Source organism: Mirounga leonina, unplaced genomic scaffold (assembly GCF_011800145.1).
Source record: "Mirounga leonina isolate KUSES-001 unplaced genomic scaffold, KU_Mleo_1.0 Mir_377, whole genome shotgun sequence".
NCBI lineage: Eukaryota > Metazoa > Chordata > Mammalia > Carnivora > Phocidae > Mirounga > Mirounga leonina.
In genome coordinates this window covers 6,416-16,260 of record NW_023270719.1, presented here as the reverse complement: position 1 = coordinate 16,260, position 9,845 = coordinate 6,416, and the positions used below count along the sequence as shown (strand labels likewise).

The window sequence follows — 9,845 nt, the reverse complement described above, 5'->3', positions numbered from 1 at the left end:
ATATATACAATGGAATATTATGCAGCCATCAAAAGGAATGGAATCTTACCATTTGCAACGACGTGGATGGAACTGGAGGGTATTATGCTGAGTGAAATAAGTCAATCCGAAAAAGACATGTATCATATGATCTCACTGATATGAGGAATTCTTAATCTCAGGAGAGAAACTGAGGGTTGCTAGAGTGGTGGGGGGTGGGAGGGATGGGGTGGCTGGGTGATAGACATTGGGGAGGGTATGTGCTATGGTGAGTGGTGTGAATTGTGTAAGACTGATGAATCACAGACCTGTACTTCTGAAACAAATAATATATTATACATTAAAAAAAAAAAAGAAGATAGCAGAAAGGGAAAAATGAAGGGGGGGAAATTGGAGGGGGAGACGAACCATGAGAGACTATGGACTCTGAGAAACAAACTGAGGGCTCCAGAGGGGACGGGGGTGGGGGGATGTGTTAGCCTGGTGATGGGTATTAAAGAGGGCATGTCCTGAATGGAGCACTGGGTGTTATATGCAAACAATGAATCATGGAACACTACATCAAAAACTAATGATGTAATGTATGGTGATTAACATAACATAATAAAAAAAAATTCATGAAGAGAAAAAAAAAAGAATCTAAAGTTGTTTTTCTTCATGACTGTGTTGTGTTCCTTTGGTATCAAAAAGATGTTCTGTTTCCCACCAACCATTTACTTAATGTTAACAACAATTGATAATCTTATTTTGAATCAATTAAAGTTGTAAAGGGATGATTTCCTAATCTCATCATTTCTTCTAAATATATTATCTGGCAGTCCTCTCTCAAATAGTGTTTTTTGTTTCATCAGTTGAGACTATTTTGTTAGCCTAAAGTAAAATTCTTGCTTGAAAGGCAAAAATAAATAAATAAATAAAAATAAAAATAAAACAAATCTACATATATGAAAGTCCATCACACACAGACACATATTTTGAATGTATATATTCTCATATTTATTCACATTTATACTCATAAAAAATTTTATGAAATCATATTATAACACATATGATATTTTGAAATGTGTTTTTTACTTGAAAATATAATATAAAAATGTCTCACCACCAATAGTATTCTTGCTTACCAGTGGACAAATCCTTTTTTTTTTTTTTTTTTAATGATAGCTACCCAGGGTCGATGAGGATATACATAATTTGGCACTCCCCTAGCTAAGACTGTAAATTAGTTCAGTCTCTCTGGAGTGAATTTAGCAATGTATTTCAAGAGCTTTAAATGTAATTTAATGATGGCAAAATGTGAAAGTCTTTACACCTCACATGATGTGTATGAATTTCCATTAAAAGAATATTTGTTACAATATGCTTTATAATTTCCCAAAATAATAATAGACCAATGTATATAGCCAGAGGTGTCTGGCTAAGATATGCATATGTAATATATCCAAGCCACATAAAAATACCTTAAAATTATGTAGATCAAGGAAGAATATGAAAATTCTTCCAAGTTAATTCATATACAATTTTTACACAGATTTTGTAAACGATTACAATCTTAGCACAGATTGTTATTGATAGTACCACAAAAAGGACAATGGGAATTACCACTTAAGTACAGTCTATTTATACAGCATTCTAAAGAATACAGACTAACACAGAGAGACAGAAAGCACTGGTTGCTAGGGTGGTGGAGTGGGGGAGTAGTGAGAGGGAGGGACAGCAAAAAGGGATCTTTGGGGTGATGGACATGTATACTATCTTGATTGTGGTAATGACTTAACAGGGGTTATACCTATGTCAAAATATTAAATTGTATGATTTAAATATTTACATAGGTACCTATTTTTAAATATGATTTTACAATGTGTGCACTTATGGTTTATCAATGTTACATCAAAAAAGCTGTTAAAACGTTAAAATGTCTGACACAACTAGGTGTTGGTGAGGAAGTGGGACACCTGGAACTCTCATATATATTTTTGGTAGAATGTTTGATTCAGGTGCATTGGAAAAAGTCTTGTCATTTCTTAGAAAGTTAAACATATGACCAGCAATCCCACTTCTATATATTTACTTAATGGATATAAAAAACATATGCCAACAACAATAATAACAAAAAAATGTTCCTAAGATTGACAATGATCCTGTCACAAAATGTAATGCCTAAATTTCTTTTTAAATGTTTTTAATTTATTTAAATATTTATGTATGTATGTAATCTCTATGCTCAAAATGGGGCTTGAACTCATGCCCCCTGAGATCTGGAGTCCCATGCTCCACAGACTGAGCCAGCCAGGCACCCCTATAATGACTAATTTTAGTCCTGATCTTTTTGATTCCTCAGTCAGTCATTAGCAGTCCTGACTGCTCGTTACTTTCAGTTCTCTTTTCCTTGTCCTCCCTAAACCATATTCTTTCTTTTCTTTTTTTTTTTTTTAAAGATTTTATTTATTTATTTGACAGAGAGAGACACAGTGAGAGAGGGAACACGAGCAGGGGTAGTGGGAGAGGAGAAGCAGGCTTCCTACGGAGCAGGGAGCCCGATGCGGCACTCGATCCCAGGACCCTGGGATCATGCCCTGAGCCAAAGGCAGACGCTTAACGACTGAGCCACCCAGGCGCCCCGTTTGTTTTCTTCCTACATATTTGATACTTCCCTCTATTTCACCTTTGAGATCTCATCATCCTTAATCCAGCCATTAAATGCTATCTTGGTTTACTTTTAATTGCCTTCTCTTCTCACACTATGCTCTTTCTCTAGCCCTCACTGCACCCATTTCCATAGTTTCTAAATTAATATCTCACAATTTCTATCTCCTAAGCTCCAGGCACCTATGGAACAGGCCATGTGAATTTCTCTATTAATAGTTCTGCAAAGTCAGTACACCTTAGGATAAGCATGATCCTACCCACACAAACCGGACAATCTTAACAGTATTCACTATCTTGGTGAATGGCAACATCCCGTCCAATTCCTTAAAACCTAACCTGCGGTCAAGCATCCTTGACCCCTCCCATTCCATCACCTCCCACATCAAAGGAATGAACTAAGCTCAGGCAACTCATGCATTGTTTCTAAATTCCATTCATTTCTCTCCAGCTATACTGCCTCTCTTTTAATCGAATTTGTCTTCATCTTTCACCTGGATTACTGCAATAACTGGCCTCCCAAAATTTATTCTAGTCCCTGCCCAGTTTGTTCTCCATGGTAAGGTAACTTTTTCAAAATGTAAATCTGATTTTAACACACCTGCAATCCTTCTTCCCCTACACAGCCCCATTATAATCTACTTTTTTTTCCTGTTGTATTAAAATAATGACTGAAATCCTGAATATGGCAAACAGGGCCCTATTATTTGTATGGTCTGGTTCTTGCCAACTTCTCTAGCTTTTTTCCGTCCACTTCCACCCTCCTCTCTTTTCACCACTCTCTTCTTTCCGGGCTTCCTTTCTCCACAGGGATCTTAAATGTACTGGTTCTGCCATACAGAATTCTCTTGTTGCTCCTCACCTTCACCTGGTTAACCCTTACTCAGTCGTCTGATCTCATGGATCTTTACTTTTCCAGATTAGGTCATGTTTGTCTGTTATGTACTTTTCCAGAGCTGAGTTTTTTTTTTTTTTTTTTAATTTTCTTTAAACTTATCACATTTTAAATTATATATTCATTAATTTGATCAGTTGCATAATAACAGCTTCCCCTCCAAAGTATAAGCTCCAGGAACAATGTTTTAGCTCATCTTTATCTCCAAAAAAGATAAATTGCACCTACAGATAATATTTCTTAAAATAAGCTATGGCTCTGGAAAACAGATCTCATCATAACTCTTTTTAAAATTATAGCAATTTTCATATTGTTTCATATGTCCTGATTGGTAACTGTTTTTAATATACAAGTGTATTTGTAAGTTTTTATAAAACATGGATCACAAAGGCACAAAAAGCTTCATTACACTAGGTATCACTATCAAAGCACTGGAACACTTGGTTCCAGATTGTTATTTTCCTGTTTTATTTTTTTAAAAGATAGCCTGTTGTCCTTTGATCTTGCTCTGACACCTGCACCAACCTACTTCTCTCTTCTTAAGGGGTCCCTGTAGGATCCCAGGTCATGTGGATAAAATTAAAATGGAGATCATGTGATTGAAAGTATTCTTTACAACTTCTCCCAAAACACACAGACACATATTCACACAAACACTTGGATCTGATTTTCAAAGTGTCCAATTTGGCTTTTAAATTTTATATCTCCACTGAATGGGTTTCTCACACCAATAACAAAACAGAAAGTGCCTAAATGTAATGTTTCAAAATTAATAGTTTGTGACACTTTGTAATAATTTCCCTCTCACTGACATTCTAATATTTCCCTACTTCTTCAGTACATTTCCATTAAACCATTTTTTAATTCCTTTTTTTTTTTTTTCCCCAGCTGGCTTTTCTGAAAGTTTGTCTCATCCATCAGTATGAAGTGATCTGATGAATGTTACAATTGCTTAATGTTTCCCCCGCAAAATGTAAACAAATGGGGATGGAAAGTAGGAGATTCATGAAGGATCTAGCTAAGAATCTTGTAACAATTTTCCATCTGTTTCTCGGTAATATGTTTACTGTTTTCAGTGAAGGCAAAAAAAAAGTGGTCTTAGACATAAGTCAACAAATCCCTTGCAAAGAAAGGAGAATTAGATAGAATTTGAGAATATTAATTTATAGAATTGATAGAACTACTACAACCAATACCAATGAACAAAAACAGAGTAATATTTATGGTAAAATATGAACTTTAATCTTTAACTCTGTAGAAGAATCAAAGAAAGTTACTTTTTAAAATATCAAGTGACTTGAAACAACTTTATGAATTTCAAACACATTGGATAAAATTTTTCCAATTATATCTCTACTTCCAGGATTAGAGGCATCATAATTCTCTATACTTTCTGGTGACACTGGTTTCTGAAGCATCATTTAATATTGACACACTTCGGCAATAATTTAGTAACTCAATAGTCTCTGAAAATAGGAAAAGAGATAGTTAAAATTAATTTTGTATCCTTCTCACACTTCCTCCTAGCTTCCCAATCAATTTAACATCTTTTGGGGCAGTTTCCAAAAAGAACTCTTAATTAAACAATCCCCAGATCAAATACAATCCCTTTTGCTTATTCTCTATCAGCCCATTGTCTCTGGTATAGCTCAGCCAAATGAGAAATTCAGGGCTAATTTGAAATACCTCTTGTTTTCTTACAGCTTGAAGAAAAGATAAAGGTCAGAAGCAGGCTTCAGGAGATGGACCGAAGTCATGAGTGAGAAATAAACAAAGGAAGTTCCTCAGCAGTAGAACCATTTAAAACATATGCCAATAAAATGTTCAAAGGATTCCTACAGGGCTCCAAAGATAAACACAGGCAATACTTTTTTCTTGCAAAACTCTACTTACCTGAAGCAGTGAACTCAAATATCCAGCATGGTTCTGTGGAAAAATACAAAAGATAAACATATACTATTTTATTCATTTACTAGGAATTAAAACCTTTAGGGCATGTGACCTGGAAGGTTTACCTCTCAGCTCAACCTGCTGTTAGCTATGTGACTTGGGGTGAGTCCTTTCACATCTCCTTGCCCCATTTGCCTCATCTGTAAAGGGAAATAATGACAAATACCTCAGGGAAGTCTTAAATGAAGAATAGATGCAAAATTCTTATAATCAGGCCAGTCACACAGTAAATGTTCACTAAATCCCAGCTATTATTTCCAGTTTTATTATTATCTTCACTATTCTAGTGAGGTGGCACCTTAAAGCAGCTGGCCATTAAAACTCTAACTTGTAAGAAACAAGCAACAGTAAGTCTGTGGAAAGTGATGAGACTCACTTCAAAACACATTGAAAAAAATAGAGAGCACTTATAGTCCCTCCTTACTCCTCGCACAATGAGAGTTAAGATTTCAAATGAAGGGCTATTTTTCAATATGTTTACTGCTGGCTACCCTAGAGTTCAGGAGTTTGAGGGAAAACAATAAACAGAAATATGAGAAAAAATGTAGGAGACGTTAAAAACAAATTCAGAAAGCCCAGAAACAATGAAAAGAGATGGGGGAGCGGGGGTTATTAAAGAAATAATGAAGGAAAATGTTCTAGAGTTGAGAAACAATGGACTCATCTTGGGTCCCCCAGCACTGTTACTGGCTTCTCATTGACTACATTAGATGCTAGGAAGCAACAGAGTAAATATCTTCAAAGTTCTCCAAATCCTAAAATTTCAAAAATTGATTTTGTCTTTTCTGTATGAAAATCCTGAATGCACATTTGTTTTTTTATAAGTTTTGTCTTGTATTCACTGGTCTTACTAGTTAAATCTGTACTACTATAACAAAATGATCCCTGGGGCACCTGGGCGGCTCAGTCAGTTAAGTGTCTGCCTTCCACTCAAGTCATGATCCTGGAGTCCTGGGATTGAGCCCTGTGTCTTTGAGCTCCACGCTCAGCAAGGAGTCTGCTTCTCCCTCTGCCCCTCCCCCCACTCATGCCCTCTCTTATCTCTCTCTCTCAAATAAATAAACAAACTCTTTAAAAAAATGATCCTGAAATAAAAGCTTCAACATAAGACAGAAAACCTTGAACAGTCTGGAGGCTTGCAGTTCAGGACTGGTAGGATTTCTACACCCATTGTGGTTTCTCGAGATCTTCCAACATATTCATAATGCAGTGGGGAAGGAGTGAAAACCAAGTTTAGTATATATATCTATTCCTTTTAAGGACATGACTTAAAATAGCCACATATTATTTTGGCTCACCTTTCTTCAGGTATAAATTTGTCATAGGGCCAAATCTGGATGCAAGTGAGTCTTGCTGGCCCTTGCTGAGTGACTATGCACCCAGCTAAAACTTGGAAATGTAATTTCAAAAAAAGAAGAGATAAATTAATCCTCGTGGAAAAGTAGCTGTCTCTTTCACTGGTCTTCACCAAGAACCATATAATACTTTCTAGACTTCTGCAACATTTTGGGACATTTTCGGACATTTTCTTTTTTTCTTTCTTTTTTTTTTTTTTGCCATATAACTCACTAGATAGACATAGATATCAAAGATGATATTTGACTAATATGCTTTATTTACTGAAACCAAATCAATCAAATAAAAGTCTACTGTGCAGTGGATAAATAGAAGGTATTACATAAGATTATTTATAAAAAAAAACAGAATAATTCCCAGTACAAATGTGGGTAATACTATTAAATAATTTATTTAAAAGCTCTTGAAAATTTTTATATAATTATTTCAAGTTATGTGGCATTTTTCCTTTATTAATTCATTTTAATAATTACTATTGTTTTAATTTTAATTATTTATTTAATTACTTTAATTAAATTATTTAATTTAATAATTACTATTAGCATGTATATGGAAGAACACCTTTTTTTAAATCAGCTATATCTTAAAAATTTTTTTCTAAGGATTTTATTTATTTATTTGAGAGAGAGAAAAAGAGAGCACAAGCAGGGAAAGGGGCAGAGGGAGAAGGAGAAGCAAACTCCCCACTGAACAGGGAACACCCCCCCCCCGACAACATGGGACTGAATCCCAGGACCCTGAGATCATGACCTGAACTTTAACCAACTCAGTTACCCAGGTGCTCCACATCTTAATAATTTTTAAGGAAGAAGAAAAGGGTACAAATAAACTAATGAAAAGATTTCCAATTTTTGAGAAAAATAGACCTAAACTATGTGAAAGCAGAATATCAAGGAGTAAAAGGATCCATAAAATATCTTTTGGATGTACTCATTTACTAAGGAAAAATAGAGAAAAATGTAAAAAAGTTGCTATAATTAACTACAAAAAGATTGAATTACCAAAAATATGTTGATATTAATTTGAAAGTAGAGAGTTATCTACTAACATGGAATGATAGAAATAACATCAGTGTTTTGCTTGAATTACTCAAATAATCTCTTCAATCGTATATTTTGCCTTTAAAAAATTCTTTTGGATCAACAACTGGATTCAATAACAATAGATAGTACTGTATTTTATTATTTCCTGAAGATAGAAGATTTTTAAGCTATTATGAGACTATTGCCATGATGCTTATTAATTTTAATTTAAATTTCTTCTTTAAATCTGCATTATGCTCTGACACACTGCCATACAGCTAAGTCTAAATCATTCATTCATCCATTCAATAATATTTATTTTGGGGCTACTCTATGCCAGACATTGTTCTAGGCATGTGGGATACAAAAATCAACAACAAAAAAAGACACAGAAAAATCCTTGCCTCAGAGAGCTCACATCTTGCAGGGGAAGACAAATAATGAATAGAGATGGGGAATAATTAAATTATGTGGTATTTTAAAAGATGACAATGTGCTATAGGAAAACACAGAAGGTGACACAGAAGATCAGGAGGGCTGGGACTGGGAGGAATTGGCAATATTAGATAGGATGACCAGATAGCCCTCAGGGGAAATGCTGTGAAGCATGGAAATATCTGGAGAAAGAGAGCTTTTAACACAGAAAGAGCCAATATACAGGACTTAAGCTGGGAGACAGCCTGGTTTGTTCCAGGAAGCAACGAACTCCCGAAGGAAATAAAGTGGCAGACATGGAAAGGCATGAGGGGAAATGATCTGGGTGGAAGACCCTGAGTCTGGAAAGAGTTGGAAAGAGTCTGAGAAAAAGCCAAAGGCCTGAGCGCAGAGGCCTTGTAGGCCACAGGGAGGATGCTGAATTTTATTCTATGTGTGGTGAGAAGCTATGGCAGATTTGTAAACAGCAGAATGACCTTATGTGCTTTAATTTTACAGGACGGTTATGACTGCTGAGTGCAAAACAGAATGTAGGGGCAAAAATGGAGGTAGGAGGCTCCTGAGGGGTCCAGAGCTAGATAAAATGTTGGTTTAGATCAGCAGTAGAGGACATGGTCAGTAGAGGTCGGTTGAGGGTTAAATTTTTATTTATTTTATTTATTTATTTTTAAGATTTTATTTATTTTTGAGAGAAAGAGAGCATGAGCTGGGGCGGGGGGAGTTTCAGAGGGAGATTCAAGCAGGTTCCCCGCTGAGCAGGGAGACTTGACTCAGGGCTCCATCCCAGGACCCTGGGATCATGACCTGAGCCAAAGGCAGACAACTTAACAGACTGAGCCACCCAGGCTCCCCGAGGGTTACATTTTTAAAACAGAGTGAATAATATTTGATAATGAATTGAATGTCAGATATGAAAAATGAAGGATGGCTCCTAGGTTATTTCCTAAGCAACTAGGCAAATTGAGGTAATAATTACCAGGCAGGTTCTTATTTGTTTTCTGAAAGAAATCACTGCATAATTCTTTCCAAGTTTCACATGTGCATTAAAAATATAATGGAAATAAAGGTTTTGGCACATCATATCAGACATGAAACTACAGCTTAAATCAAGATATATATGTTTTTATTTAATATTTCTTTTCTGTGTTATATATAAAAGCTAATTAAAAATTTAATGAATATTATCTATGAAGCTACCAATGCAGAGGACAGAAAAATCTGGAGATTAGTTTTGAATAATCTAACATCACTGTACTTTCTGCCTAATGAGAGTGAAAATGAGGTAACCAACACTACACACCTGCTATTAAACTGAAGAAAAGGCCATTTTATAAGCATTAAACTCCTGTGGTCTGCCAAATGTTCCTAGTCACTCACCTATTGGGAGGGTAATTACCATTCTAAGATTGCTAAAGCAATAGAATATGCCTTTATTTTCCTTCAGGCTGAAATTTTTTTTTTTTAAAGATTTTATTTATTTGATAGAGAGAGACACAGCGAGAGAGGGAACACAAGCAGGGGGAGTGGGAGAGGGAGAAGCAGGCTTCCCGCTGAGCAGGGAG

General features: G+C 35.5%; 1 long non-coding RNA gene across 1 annotated transcript; it reads right to left on the bottom strand.

Moving 5' to 3' along the window:
• Window positions 1-1,142: 1,142 nt before the first annotated feature.
• On the bottom strand, window positions 1,143-6,992 carry LOC117998410. The gene is made up of 3 exons (XR_004675998.1): window positions 5,536-6,992; window positions 5,414-5,446; window positions 1,143-4,986 (listed from the first exon to the last, which is right to left on the bottom strand). It is a non-coding gene; the product is annotated as an uncharacterized LOC117998410 (long non-coding RNA).
• Between the last annotated feature and the right edge of the window lie 2,853 nt (window positions 6,993-9,845).